The sequence below is a fragment of the Tachysurus fulvidraco genome, chromosome 6 (genome assembly GCF_022655615.1).
Source record: "Tachysurus fulvidraco isolate hzauxx_2018 chromosome 6, HZAU_PFXX_2.0, whole genome shotgun sequence".
NCBI lineage: Eukaryota > Metazoa > Chordata > Actinopteri > Siluriformes > Bagridae > Tachysurus > Tachysurus fulvidraco.
The window spans coordinates 28,631,875-28,646,838 of record NC_062523.1 but is presented as its reverse complement, the minus strand read 5'-3'; the positions used below and the strand labels follow the sequence as shown (position 1 = coordinate 28,646,838).

At 37.7% G+C, this 14,964-nt stretch overlaps 1 long non-coding RNA gene across 1 annotated transcript in view; it reads right to left on the bottom strand.

The window, feature by feature from the left end:
* Positions 1-14,964, bottom strand: part of LOC125141402 — a 78,107-nt gene that overhangs the window by 28,763 nt on the left and 34,380 nt on the right. Inside the window, exon 4 of the long non-coding RNA XR_007140771.1 lies at positions 150-255. This is a non-coding gene — a long non-coding RNA (uncharacterized LOC125141402). The remainder of the gene's footprint in view (positions 1-149; positions 256-14,964) is intronic.

Sequence of the window (14,964 nt, the reverse complement as noted above, 5' to 3'; positions counted from 1 at the left end):
TTGGGGGGGGCTTAAGGGCGGGGTATATCATGTGAATGAGGGGGTTTCTATCGTGGAGAGAGAATTGATTTCCTCCCATATTAGAAAATTGTTATTGCAAAGATGTTAGCAAGTGAATGGAGAAGTGACAGACATTTTTCATCCATTACCTTGAGCAATACGATGGTTCAATATGAGGCAGAGAACCCAATTATTTTCTTCATACTCCATCAGCCATCGAGTCCAAGCAGCGTTAGACAGATCCGCCACGCAGTTCTGCAGGAGAATTTAGAAAACAGTCGATTGTTAAATTATCGCAAAGCCCTAGTGAAGAAAAAAAAAGTTTAACTCGTAGCAAGAGACCTTCATTAATCTTACAAATGATAATTCTCGACAGATACGTTGTTCCTGACTTGAAGTTCTGTAATATTAGACCTTCTGATGACTTATAGTTCTCAGTCATGTTCATGCATGGGGTGTGAACTGACAGTTGATGATGATTTGCTGCTGTCAGTAACAACGCAGCCAAAAATAGTGTAATAATACTTTTATTGCATTGCATAGCAGACTTTAGTGTCCCAAGGCAAAATATATGGTTCCTGATTATTTGACTAAGATTAAACAACATCACCCTGGGCATACTAATTAGAACGGTGTTTATGTAATGGAAGGCAGCATGCGTAAGGTCTCTTTTTAGAACTTCGAAGTTGAGCACCTCATAAAACATGCAATCAGACGCTCATCTTTTTAATCTTGCTTGTATTTGACACATGCTTCCGCTTTTGCGCTCATGAAGTTTGAAGTGCATGAATATGCAATGAGTGCTGTCAAAGGGTTTTGAAATATAACCACTAGCTCTCCACCACACCCTTGTTGAGGGGGGAAAAAAAGCACATTGTTGAGTCTGAGAGGCTTCCCTCGAGCACAATGTGGGAGTTGAGGTATTCACGTTAGAGCGCGGGAAGTGTGTGATGAGTTTCTGAGTGACAGGTCATTGTTCTTTAATCTGAAATGGCCCACCGAGCGGCATGGGTTTAAAATGTCCACCTTTGTTTAGCAGCTTTATCAAGGCTGACACTGTCACCATAGTCCTAATGCTGCACAGATGGCATGGAGCACGATGTCACCATTTGTCATCAAAGCACCCAGAGTGACAGTCACTCCGGTGACAGAATATGAATGAGGAGATGAGAACAGAAGGCTCTTTTAAACATATTCGAAGAGTCTCTGCCTGTTCCCCAAAGTTTGACAAAGACACCTGGATCTCCTCCAGGTTCCATGCAGAATTCATTACTACCTGGGGAAGAGTGCACAATCAACATGACTATGATTCCATCAGAATTATTGCAAGCTACAGAAGGTTGTAACCGTTAAGGGTGAGGGTTGGGCTTACTGGTCTGTGTAGGTTTTTGGATCCGAATTTATTGAGCCACAGTAAAGAAATCGCTGCCTCATATATTTTTTTCAGTATGCCTGGATATACTGCTAGGGATATGCTAGGGATATGCTAGGGATATATATATATATATATATATATATATATATATATATATATATATATATATATATATATATATATATATATCCCTATATTCCGGGATGCATCAGCAAAAATGTCAGAGTAGCCATAACAAAGAGGGTTAGATTCTCGTATTGAAGATATTAGTCCTCTAGGAAGCCTGTTGTTTGCTGCAGGCACATCCGTACGCCACAGATTCCATTTTGCCCTGATGTTACTTTGATTACAACATCATCGACTTTCTAATTACTCTGAAGTGTATCTCCTATTTCACAGAAGTGGCCACTTGCAGCACAAGGGAAGGAGTAGATGTAGTTAAAAATATTGTGAATGAGTACAAATGAGCATGCAAACGAATGCAATGAGTGTTGAAACTTAAAACCTACTTTGTACGTAAAGTCATACTGCTCACTTATAAGGCACTAACCCCCCCCCCCCCACACACACACACATCTTTCTGATCTTCTCTCATCCTATGTACCTTCACGATCACTCCATTTTTCAAATTCTGAACTTCTTTGTATTCCTAGATACCGTTTATTCTCTGCAGGTGGCAGATCCTTTTCTGTCATTGCTCCAACACTATGGAACTCCCTACTTATTGCACTCAGAACCATCACCACTTTGTCTGCATTTAAATCAAGGCTTAAGAAACACCGTTTCAACCTTCACTATCACTAATTTTTCTGAAATGTGGTATATGTATCGTGTACTATGTAGAGTCCTATCTCTTGTACTGTATGTTTTTGTGTATAGTCCTGTCTTCTGTTATTATCTCATGCAGCTGCATGTGATCCTTCGTCCTGGGCAAATGTCTGACGAATATGTATATGTATGTATATGTATGATTCTTCGTCGTCCTGGGCAAATGTCAGACGAATATGTATATGTATGTTACACTATATTTCATTTGTCTTGAAATACTTTACCTTGTAAAGCATCCTTGAGCTTGGGAAAGGCGCTATATAAATTAAACATATTATTATTATTATTATTATTATTATTATTATTATTATTATTATTACGTGTTCAGGAAAGTCTCTTCTGAAAATGTATGAAAGAATGAATAAATGAATGAATGAAAGGAATCCAACAAAGCAGCAAACCAACTTTCTTATTACTGTAATAAGACCAACATGAAAGCTACCTTAAGCTACCATGCTGAAGTTGAAAAAATAAGGTAAAAAAATGAATAGCATTCCATAAGACATCAGGTATGGGTGGATTTGTTGTCAATGTAAAATTAAAACAGTGTAAAAAGCTCCATCCATCCATCCATCCATCCACTGTTTGTAGCATTCACCCTATACAGGGTCATAAGGAACATAGAGCTTGTCCCAGGGGACACCCTGGATGAAGTATTGCCAATGCTTTGCCCCTTGAGTGCCCTGGGGCACACATGCTCCCACATTACAGACAATTTACAAATGCCAATCAACCTACAATGCCTCTCTTCAGACTAGTGGAGGAAACCAGAGCACCCAGACTAACCCCCCAACCCCAGACTAGCGAGACAAACTTGCTTATCCTCCCAAAAGGCTTCAATGCTTTACAAAATAAATTAAATTCTATCCCTGATATCTAAAGTCAGCTTTCCACGGGCATATCTTACAAACTTCACTCTACTATATTGTAGAGGGAAAGAGCAAGAACTCTACAGGGAGTGGTTCAAATCCCAGTCCTGCCAAGCTGCCAGTGTTGGTTCCTTGAACAGTGCCTTGAACCATCATCTGTTCAGCTCAGTTGTAAGTCACTTTGGATAAAAGTGTGTGCCATAAAGTCTGCATTTCTGATCCGTTAATTGTAGGTCTAGAACAGCAAAAGCAATATTGTCTTGAACTGTTGATGGGAAACATCATGAGTCATACACTGATGACTTGCCGTTAAAGATGGAACTTCAAGCATGCTAGCTGTTGGTATTATTACAGTAGATAGCAAGTTGGTTTGCTGCTTTGATATAATTCATTCATTCATTCATTCATTCATTCATTCATTCATTCATTCATTCATCTTCAGCAAGTGGGGACCATCCTGAACACACGAGTCTGTTTGTTTGAATTGAGTTGAATCGGTTTGGTGGTAAAATATTGTCCTATGAATAAAACTAATCGAGAATGTAAGAATGTAATTCTGGAATTAAATTCAAAATATTTATTCCATGTAACACCTATAAACCTTTGTGGATCCCATTTGAAGTGTCTGGGATTTATTATTTTTTTTAAATCATTTTTCCATTACTACAACAACACTAGTCAAATGGCTGCATTTCATTTCTTTAATCCATATTCATTTCCCACACGGCAGAGAGGTGGACGTGTATTTTTCTTAAACTCATCAGACCATTTCGAATTATGCGGGTCCCTCGAGAGCCCATCATAGCACTTTACCCATTGCCCTGTAGCGTGGCTGTGAAATCTGCTGACACACTATAATTAGACAACAATATCCTGCCAAGACACATCCCACTAGTCAAAACTGATTGTCCTACGGAGTCCGTGGTCAGCAAAAATAAAAATAATAATAAAAAATTGAAGCGGTATTTCAGCATGACCCAAACTTCAGATCGTCTAGAGCATGTAACACAAATCCCATGTGTCTATATACATATAGTTTGTTTCACACGTTCGGAAAGAAAGAAAGAAAGAAAGAAAGAAAGAAAGAAAGAAAGAAAGAAAGAAAGAAAGAAAGAAAGAAAGAACTCTTCGGGATCATCATTATATTTCATTTGAAATTTTTATGAAGATGATGCTATCTTTATGCATTTAATAAGCAATGTTAATTTTATGAGTTCCTACTGCAGGGAGCAGAGAATCATCTTTGAGGAGCTCTTCGTCGGAGAAGTCGTCTTTATGCTCGGTCGTTCTATTATTATGATCCTTTTGAACTGTAAAAAATATTTCCATATGCATATTCTCCACAAATGATGACAGCTTGAGGATTAAATTTAGATTCTTTTATTGGTTCATTTATCAAAAGAAATTGCAGTAAATTTCTAAACATATTCCCTTTCATCATCATCGTAGTCTGGGAGAAGCCCGGAGCTTGTTTGTTTTCCAGCCGAATGAATTACTCTCTCTTTAGAATGGTACGTGCTGATCTGCATATTGCATAATCAACGTTTTCTGCTAAATTTGCATAATCATTTATAGGACATTAGTCATGTTCCTTTTTTTTTTTAATGTCTCTGATATGTCAAGTGAGTATACATATTATTTAATCCCACTGTAAATCTATCCAAGACCTGACAGGTGACAGATTAGTGTGTCATCTAAAATTAGGGCTAATATTTATGCTACTTATTCGAAATACCCCCTGACAGCACAGATATGCACTTACCCAGTCTCCTTATTTAACACTATTACAAGATCAAATGTGAAAGAAATATTACGTGAATATTTATAATTTCTCTGCTGGCTGACAAAACCAGCGTATATATCAAGACGCCCCTTTAAATAGCTAGCGTGAGTGAAGTTTTTCCACAGTGTCTCGTGTTAAACAGACATGATAGCCAGGTTTTAGAGGTCACATCAAATAGAGGTCACTTTTTTTTTTTTTAAACCTTAGGATTGTCCAGGTAAACACTTTCTGATTGAAGCCAGTCAGTAAAATCCACCAACATGTCTGGGATCTTCTCTTGTAAACGGGTAGACAGGATTTTATTATTTTTTTTCCAACAGCTGTTGGTTTGAACAGACTGAAAGCGAATCGTTCCGTTCAGATGACTGAAAAAAACTTTTAAAAACACTCAACATTCTTTGCATACTAGTAGAAATTAAAACAGTGCCCTTTTCACGCTCCTGCGAGCTCATTACCGACACACCACACACATGCTTTCATCAGTAGTCCCGACATCGCATGAGTAGCCACTTGCAGCACCGGATGAGAATATTAGTGTTCATTGTCGCAGCTTGTTTAGATTCAGTCGTAGGTACTTGTGAAAAAAAAAACATCAATAATCGCAGTGTCAGGAGGCGGAGATGGCGATGGATGCGGAAAACGTTCTTTAGTTTTTCGACAGCAAACAAATCCAAAATTAGAAGGAAGTCACCAAAAAGACAGATAAGGTGTAGTCAGTTGGATGTACAGACAGAGATACTTGGGAAAGAGACAAAGGGTGTGTCTCAATCGGGTCCCTGGTTCAGTATTCACATCACTGATCAGGGAGTTGGCCATTTTAACCAAGTTCAACAAAGTAAGGAATAATATCGAACCGGTTCCACAAGAAATAGCAGTCTCTCTCTCTCTCTCTCTCTCTCTCTCTCTCTCTCTCTCTCTCTCTCTCTCTCTCTCTCTCTCTCTGTGTGTGTCTCTCTCTCAAAAAAAAAACTGCACTGAAAATTGCAGATCCTGAAAAAAGTCGCACAAATACATAATCGTATTAGTTTTCCAAGCACTTTGTAAAAAAAAATGAAAATTATAAAAAGAAATAATAAAAATCAATAAATAAAATATATATATTTTTTTTTACACAGTATACATACATACATACATACGTATATACCGATTTGACTGGTTCCCGGCGTGAGATCTTTATATGTATATATATAAAGAGAGATTATATGCACAGTATAAACCTGTCACAGCTCAGAGGTGTTAAAAAATATACAAATATTTTGGTGAGTTGGTGTTTATTAGTGTTAGTCTTAATTTGGGGAATGACACATTTCTAGGAAATTAGAATTTGGAATGGTTTCAGTCTAGTTTACTAACACCATTCCAAATTCTTTACAAATAAAGGGATTGAGTGTAATTCTTCTACACAGTTATTTTGGTCACAACGATGCCTTATTAAGTTTCTGTTACAGAGTCAGGTTTTGTATTTGAATCGGTTGAATCTACATGCTTTTCTTTGCTTTTCTGTTTTGTTGTTTGTGGTGTGTTCATCATTATACTATAGTTGTTGTTTTTTTTTTTTTTTGACATTTTCTTCCCAGTTTGTTTTGTGTACAGTGTGAATACACATCCATGTCTGGCTTCATCTTCACACTGATGTTAGGTTTGGTTTCTCCAGTGGTTCTCTGTGTTTGGTTTTCATCTCTTGACATCTTATTTTCAGATAACGTTTGGTTCTTTCTCGAGTCTTCTTCTGATTACTTCTGCTGTTCCTCGAATGGTCGCCTCAGGTGGTCACTATTGCCACATACAATTGATCGGTCCATTGGTAAAATGGCAGCCTTGTGGTTAAGGTGTTGGACTATCGATGGAAGCTTCTAATCCCAGGTCCATCAAGCTGCCGCCGCTAATGCTAATGTAAATGTATTATTGCTACACTGCAAGGGATAGTGCTTTGGAAAGGAAGTTGCACTATACCTCAAAGAAGACCTATGACCCTCATTACACTGCTCAGGAGCCATGCTACAATGGATAGACCCATTACTGAATACTACAAGCAAGCAGCTACAGCACATCTCTTTAGCATACAGTGAGTTCTAACCCTCTCTAACTAGTGTTTGTGAGTACAGTAATCTCTTGCCACTTCGCGGTTCAAGTTTCACGGTTCAAGTTTCAGTGCATCACCGATTTTTCAAAAATAATCATTGAAAAATAAAAATAAAAATGGTTTCCCAGAATGCCAGACAAAAGAGAGAAACTCTCTCAGAGGCTTTGTACATACCCACGGGCACTCAGATGAGGCACATGATTGGTTCCCGGCGTGAGATCTGAGCTGATTGGTTGAGCATCATCGCATCCTCCCCCAGCTTCTTCCCTTGTTGTATCTCGCCACTCTCGTTCACGCTGTCAACTATGGTCTCGCGTATTGTGTTCGAAATTAACTTTTTGTTAAGCCCTTACGATGCCTCCTAAGCGCCTGCGAAAGATTCCTCTAGTGAGCCCAAGAGGAAGAGGAAGATGATGACCGTCAGTGAAAAGGTCAAACTTAGGGCCTGTCCTACTTCGCGGATTTTCACCTATCGCGAGGGGTTCAGTCCCCATTAACCGCGATAAACGAGGGATCACTGTATTTCTCTTTCAGGTTAAATATAAAGGTTAACCTTCATCTTGTGGAAACTGGTGTCAGTATTTAAAAAAAAGCCACATGTCTAACAAATTTTACTTAAAAGGTGCTAATAATGTCGGAGCAAACATTACGACAGCCAAAGGGACGATTTCTAGGCAAAATAGTGAGGGCATGTCAATATTTCTCCGATTTTATTTGGAAAAATAGCCAGGGTGAAATTTTGCTGTACTGATGTAGAATTCTATCTGAAGATGAAATCCCATAGCAGTGATGTGCAATTGTTTATATAAGAAATGTACAGAGGGGAAACAAACCCTCCTACTGTACTTGTATTCATCAGCATTACTTATAGCTTGTTTGTCAGGTTCAGGAAGAAATGGCCCTGGATGTGAATCTTCAAATGCAGACTTGTGATACTGTCGGGAGGAAAATGAACGCTGTCCTTGGAAATTCACTTTAGCTGCAGTGTCTGATTTTTGCAGAAAACAAGTAACTTTTTTTTTTTTAAGAAATAAAGAAAGAAAGGTTTTCAACTAGTTTGATGTCAACGTGTCGGTTATAAATATCAAAAAAAAAAAAAACTAATCATTCGAGGACATCAGTAAACCATCATTTGTACACGAGGTAATAATTTGCTGCTTGCTACATTCTCAGCGTCCTTATTCTTATGCACTTTTATCGATCTTCATTAAATGCTTCCTACAATACCGGCTTATAAACTTTATTAGTTCAAACCATCACAGTCCGTCCATACAGTTCATGACGAGAACAACAACTATTAATGGAGCAATAGAAACTCTCCAGTTCTGCTCTGGTGAATTTTTTCATTAATACGTCCTTCCTCAGGTCTCTACAAAAAAAAAAAAAAACATTCATTTGAAAGTAAGTGCTGTCATAGAAGATAACAATGTAATAACTATAACAAGAATAATAATATTATAAATTGCAGCGATAGAGCTCGGATGAGAACGTCGCCCACACGAGAGGGTCAGCGAGTAGAATCAGACAAATAATGATTTTTCTCTGCATGCCATCTAAAGATATAACATAAGAGACTTCTATGTAAATGTTTGTATATACTGTAGTATATACAGTGTGTGTTATTCCGGTATTGATGATAACATTAAAAAAAAAAGATAGGTAAGTGATTAAAGGCAAAGCGCATGAATTATGTATAGTTGTGTAATTTACATTCATTAATATTGTATATATTAATTAATACAAAGAGCGGCTCGTATCAACCTGAAGCACATGAGAACTACAGTACATCAGCAGTTCATGTTAAAGTCACGTCACCTGGTGTGCACTCTGCTGGGGATCGATCTGCCCTGACAGCCCTTGACTCATGGGATTGCTGTGAATGAGGCTGCACGGAGAAGTTCACACCATCTTTGAGCTACTGTTGAGTCGGTCAGCTTTGTGCTCGGGTCTTCGTCATAGATCATATGAAGACTTCGGCAGAAAGGAATTAGCGTCAGGTCTGCGGTGAACTCAGAAATGACGCTGACCCGCTTAATTCCACTCAACTACAGTACAAACTCTTGTATAAAGGACATTATTTCATTAACATTGACTATTTTCTGTCCAGTGTCACACAAATGAGGATGAGGTTCACTTTTGAGTCTGGTTTCTCTCAAGGTTTCTTACTCGTGTCATCTCAGGGAGTTTTTCACCACAACCGTCACCTCAGGCTTGATCGTTAGGGATAAATGTTAGATATCTTAATAGTAACTTAATTTGAAACTTAAAGTTTTAATTGTTTTAATTCTGTTTCCATACTACTGTAAAGCTGCTTTGAGGCAATGTGAATTGTTAAAAGAGCTATACAAGTCAATTCAATTGAACTGAATTGAATGTTACAGAGGTTTCCTTTTTTCCTGAACATGAGTTTGTGGAAGAAATTAAAAAGTATATAGACTACACACTGTTTAATTATTTTCCAAACAAAATACGGACACAGTGGCTTAGTGGTTAGCACGTTCGCCTCACACCTCCAGGGTTGGGGGTTCAATTCCCTTCTCCGCCTTGTGTGTGTGGAGTTTGCATGTTCTCCACGTGCCTCGGGGGTTTCCTCCGGGTACTCCGGTTTCCTCCCCCGGTCCAAAAGACATGCATGGTAGGTTGATTGGCATCTCTGGAAAATTGTCCGTAGTGTGTGAGTGAATGAGAGTGTGTGTGCCCTGTGATGGGTTGGCAGTCCGTCCAGGGTGTATCCTGCCTCGATGCCCGCTGACGCCCGAGAAGAAAATGAATGAATAAATGAATAAAATAAATCAGGCAGCCAAGCCATGCAGCCAAGAAAAATGAGCGTGTGTGTGTGTGTGTGTGTGTGTGTGTGCGTGTGTGTGTGAGACAATTGGTCGACAGCAAGCTGCAAACGAGGACGGACATTGCATCGGACATTCACACCTTATTAATGAGGGTTTTACCTCCACAGTGTTTTTGTATAGAAAAAAAATGCTGATGGTATGAGATCTATAAGTGCTAAGTGCATACATTTCTTTTTTATGTATCTTTTCTATCTATCTATCTATCTATCTATCTATCTATCTATCTATCTATCTATCTATCTATCTATCTATCTATTGTATCTATCTATCTATCTATCTATCTATCTATCTATCTATCTATCTATCTATCTATCTATCTATCTATCTATCTATCTATCTATATATTGTATCTATCTATTCTATCTATCTATCTATCTATCTATCTATTCTATCTATCTATCTATCTATCTATCTATCTATCTATCTATCTATCTATCTATCTTTAATAAATAGGTTACAGTTAGTCCAAAACGCAGCTGCCAGAATTCTCACTAGGACAAGAAAGTATGACCATATAACCCCAATTTTATCATCTCTACACTGGCTACCTGTTAGGTATAGAATTGACTACAAACTGCTGCTACTTACGTACAAGGCTCTTAATGGTTTAGCTCCCATGTATCTAACTAGTCTTCTAACACGTTACAATCCTTCACGCTCTCTGAGATCACAAAACTCAGGGCTTTTGGTAGTTCCCAGAATATCTAAGTCTACTAAAGGTGGTAGAGCGTTTTCTTATTTAGCTCCCAAACTTTGGAATAGTCTTCCTGATAGTGTTCGGGGCTCAGACACACTTTCCCAGTTTAAATGCAGATTAAAAACTCATCTCTTCAGTCAGGCGTACACATAATACATCCCATAATATCATGCACCAGTACATCAGACCAGCACATTTTTATGAACGGCAGATATGTTAATCCCTTTCCACTGCTTTTCTCTTTGTACCCATCCCGAGGCATCCAGACACTGTACCAGCTCCCATCGTCCTTTGTGGGACGAAGCCTTTGGACATCCACTGAGCCGAGGCCGACTCTAAGAATCCTGAGACATCTCCAGTTAGACTCTGTGGTGCTCAGAAGATCAGAAGTCCTTGAACCTCACACCAATACAACATTTGTTTGACTGTATATTACAATCACACCCCCAGTGTCACCCATATGAGGATGGGTTCCCCCTTGAGTCTGGTTCCTCTCAAGGTTTCTTCCTTTACCAATTTAAGGCAGTTTTTCCTTGCCACTGCTGCCTGAGTCACCTCAGACTTGCTCATAGGGAATAAATACATACACACTGTGAACTATATACATCTAATAATAATCTAGAATTTTTATTCTGTTAATTCTTATTTCTTTTATTATTCGTTATTTCCTTTATCATTAATTATGTTTACCTTCTGCTCTGTGTTTATGTTCTGTAAAGCTGCTTTGAGACAATGTCTATTGTAAAAAGCGCTATACAAATAAACTTGAATTGAATTGAATCTATCTATCTATCTATCTATCTATCTATCTATCTATCTATCTATCTACTGTATCTATCTATCTATCTATCTATCTATCTATCTATCTATCTATTGTATCTATCTATTGTATCTATCTATCTATCTATCTATCTATCTATCTATCTATCTATCTATCTATCTATTGTATCTATCTATTGTATCTATCTATCTATCTATCTATTGTATCTATCTATTGTATCTATCTATCTATCTATCTATCTATCTATCTATCTATCTATCTATCTATTGTATCTATCTATTGTATCTATCTATCTATCTATCTATCTATCTATCTATCTATCTATCTATCTATCTATTGTATCTACTCTATCTATCTATCTATCTATCTATCTATCTATCTATCTATCTATCTATCTATCTATCTATCTATTGTATCTATCTATTGTATCTATCTATCTATCTATTGTATCTATCTATTGTATCTATCTATTCTATCTATCTATCTATCTATCTATCTATCTATCTATCTATCTATCTATCTATCTATCTATCTATCTATCTAGCTTAAACTTCATAATTACTTTTGATCTCCATGTTAGATTGTATTTCTTTCTTTCTATTTCTCCTCTTTCTTTATTCAGTGTAATTCACAACACTTCAGCAGAACGGATGAGTAAACTGTACCCAAGGCGTGCATTCCTGACAAATTAGGTATCAAAACGCACATAAAATATGTATACAAATAACTGCGTATTGTCTGTACATGCCCCAGAGCTATTAAATCAATCTCAGCACCGTCTGGCACAGCCATCCTGTTCTGGAGGTGGAGGTGGAGGTGCACTATTTCAGGCTCTATTTGAAGTCGATCACGCTCCAGAGGGACATCCAGTGCATGAAGTATATAGAAATGCTGTTCTGTTAACTCACGCATGTTGTTTAATACTAAAAGCTTTGATAGAAAAGGCTTTGAATGTGACGTGCTGACCGAATTAATGAAGCGACAGCGCTAATCATCTGTATTCGTCACGGCTACAGACTCCGGGTCATGAGAAGATCCACGTCACAATTTGGATCGAATTTGATTTGCAGAAGATTTTAAACTGAATTTTGTAAAATAGTGTGTAAAACAATGTGCATGTTTGTCTGTATAGAAATAAATCAATCAAAAAATGAGAGATTCTATGAATAAAATGTACTACAGGTTCACTACACTGTAAGAATAAATAAATAAATAAATCGTACAAAAACAAAATCTGACAAAATTTAAACAAAGTGTTTAAGTCTCGACTGAATCCTAATAGAGTTCCAATAGAGTATTTTTTAAATGCCGATTCTTATGATGTCTTTCTCGGGCACCGTAGCCCGCAGTGGTCTGGGGATGGCGTCGATCGAAAGCTACAACTTTCTTAATGTAGTGATGTATAACATATAATGTGTGTATACATATAAAGTGTATATAGTGTGTCAGTTATTGTGATGCAGAGCTCTCAGGCCTGGTGTTCTCTCAGCACGAAGCATTGAGTCATGGTTCATTGTGGCACCCCGAGTGTCAAGTGGATTCTAAGTACAATAATAAGACAAAGTAGACATAAATGTATATCTGGGTATAAGATATATGTGTCACGGAATCACCAGGTTCTCCCCTCACTCAACAAACCAGCTCCACATCACCTGAGTACTAATCACCGTCACCTGGCACCCGTCATTACCGCCACCTATAAAAGACTCTCACACACACACACACTTTGTCCGGTCTCGTACAAGCTAGCTGCCTTCGCATGCTGTGTCTACCAACCCGACTCTTTATCTCTCTGTCTACGCAGTAGTCATCCAAGTGCTTCGGCCTCCAAGAAGGTTATCCGTGTGGTCTTGTACCCAGTGATCCCGGGTGTGTGTGGGAACGTCGCCTGCGCTATCTCTCCATCATTCATGTTATTTTCACTACCCAAGTTCAATAAACTGTTTCTTAGACGAATCTCCACTTCTGTCGTCTTCTGTATGTGACAATATGTAAATGAGAGCCTTCTTAGACTCTGTCACCACGAGTGTGAGATGGGAATGTGTCATCTTTTTTGGCACAACGAGTCCGGGTTACAATGTTCATGTAAATGCTAGAATAAAAAAAAAATATATATATATCTTTTTATATATATATATATATATATATGTTTGTATATATATATATATATATATATATATATATATATATATATATATATATATATATATATATATATATATATATATCTTTTCTTTTTTTTCTTTTAATAGTATTTTTTTTTTCACTTATGTCTTTCAAAACATTATGTACCCCATCTTACCCCATCATGAGCCCTGGCAATCCTGCACTTGTCATTGACAGTCAGAGCTGTTGAGTGGGAATTGGCAGGAATTTTAAGTTTTATGTCAAAAGAGGTAAGGCTCAAAAGAAGTAGGCTTTATTTAGGTCCGTAGGCATCAGTCTAAAAAAAAAGTCTTTCCCTTTGTATTATAGCTAGCTTTAACTTTACTCAGCTAGTTTTTGTTACCACTGGCACCAGAGACACACTGAGATCCACAGGAACTCCCCACCTGTGCAAGCGGTGTGCTAAAGGCTAACAGGATAAAATTATTTGCAATTTTTTTTTATTTTTAGATCCCTAGCATTAACCGACTAGCTTGCTAGAGTTGGCTCTAGGCACAGTAAGACCCTGGCATCTCACAAACACCAAAATAGCTCACAAAAACAACCAATTACACTTAGCTAACTGTCTAAAGTTTTTCTTAAGGGGTAAAAATTCCACTTTTCGCCTCATGACATTAACCTTCACAGTGGATGCGGCTCAGCACGGCACAACCCGAGTTACAAAATGTTCTTCCCTGAATAGATCAAGTACTTTTCTATCAAAGAGGACATCTGGTCGCTTCAATAACAGGTCTACAAAAGATTTCCTTAATCAAATTGGAATACTAGGATGTCTTGTGTTGTTTTTTTTACACCATGGGTATCTACAGTACACAACTATATGCATTTTTCATCCGCAGACTAAGTTACCGTGCGTCTGAAGAAAAGCTATTAGATTTGATTCCATTGCATGGTAAATATTTCTCATTCATTCACATCTATAAAGCATCAGAGACTGTGAGAAGCTTCTCGTTTACATATATCTCATACATTCTACATAATCTCACATATCTCCGCTCATATTGTTCATATTGTACACCTGACGCTAAGGGTGTAACGATGCACTCTTACCCAATGTACGATGTGCTTTGGGCAAATTTTATTAATTTTGCATCTAATTCAATAACACTGTTTGAACACTGGCGATCCCAATCCACGCAGTCTTTATTACTTAGCATATTGCTGTTGCTAGTCAGCTGCAATCAGTCACTGAGCAACAGAGGGTTAAGGGCCTTGCTCAGGGGACCTGGGATTTGATCTCACAACCTTCTGATTGTTAATCCAGGAATTCTGAAATGCCTTAACCACTAAGCTATCACATCCTCATAATAACACTATAATGATTATTCATAAATGATTAAAAACAGGCTATTTCAGGGTATTAAAAAAAATTCTACTTATTTCATTTCCTGCATTTGGCAGACACCCTTATCCAGAATGAGTTGTGTTTGTTTCTCATTTTATACAACTAAGGGTTAAGAGCCTTGCTCATGGATTAACACTCTCAACCCTCTGAAAAGTAGCCCAACATCTTAACTATTAAGCTACCACATG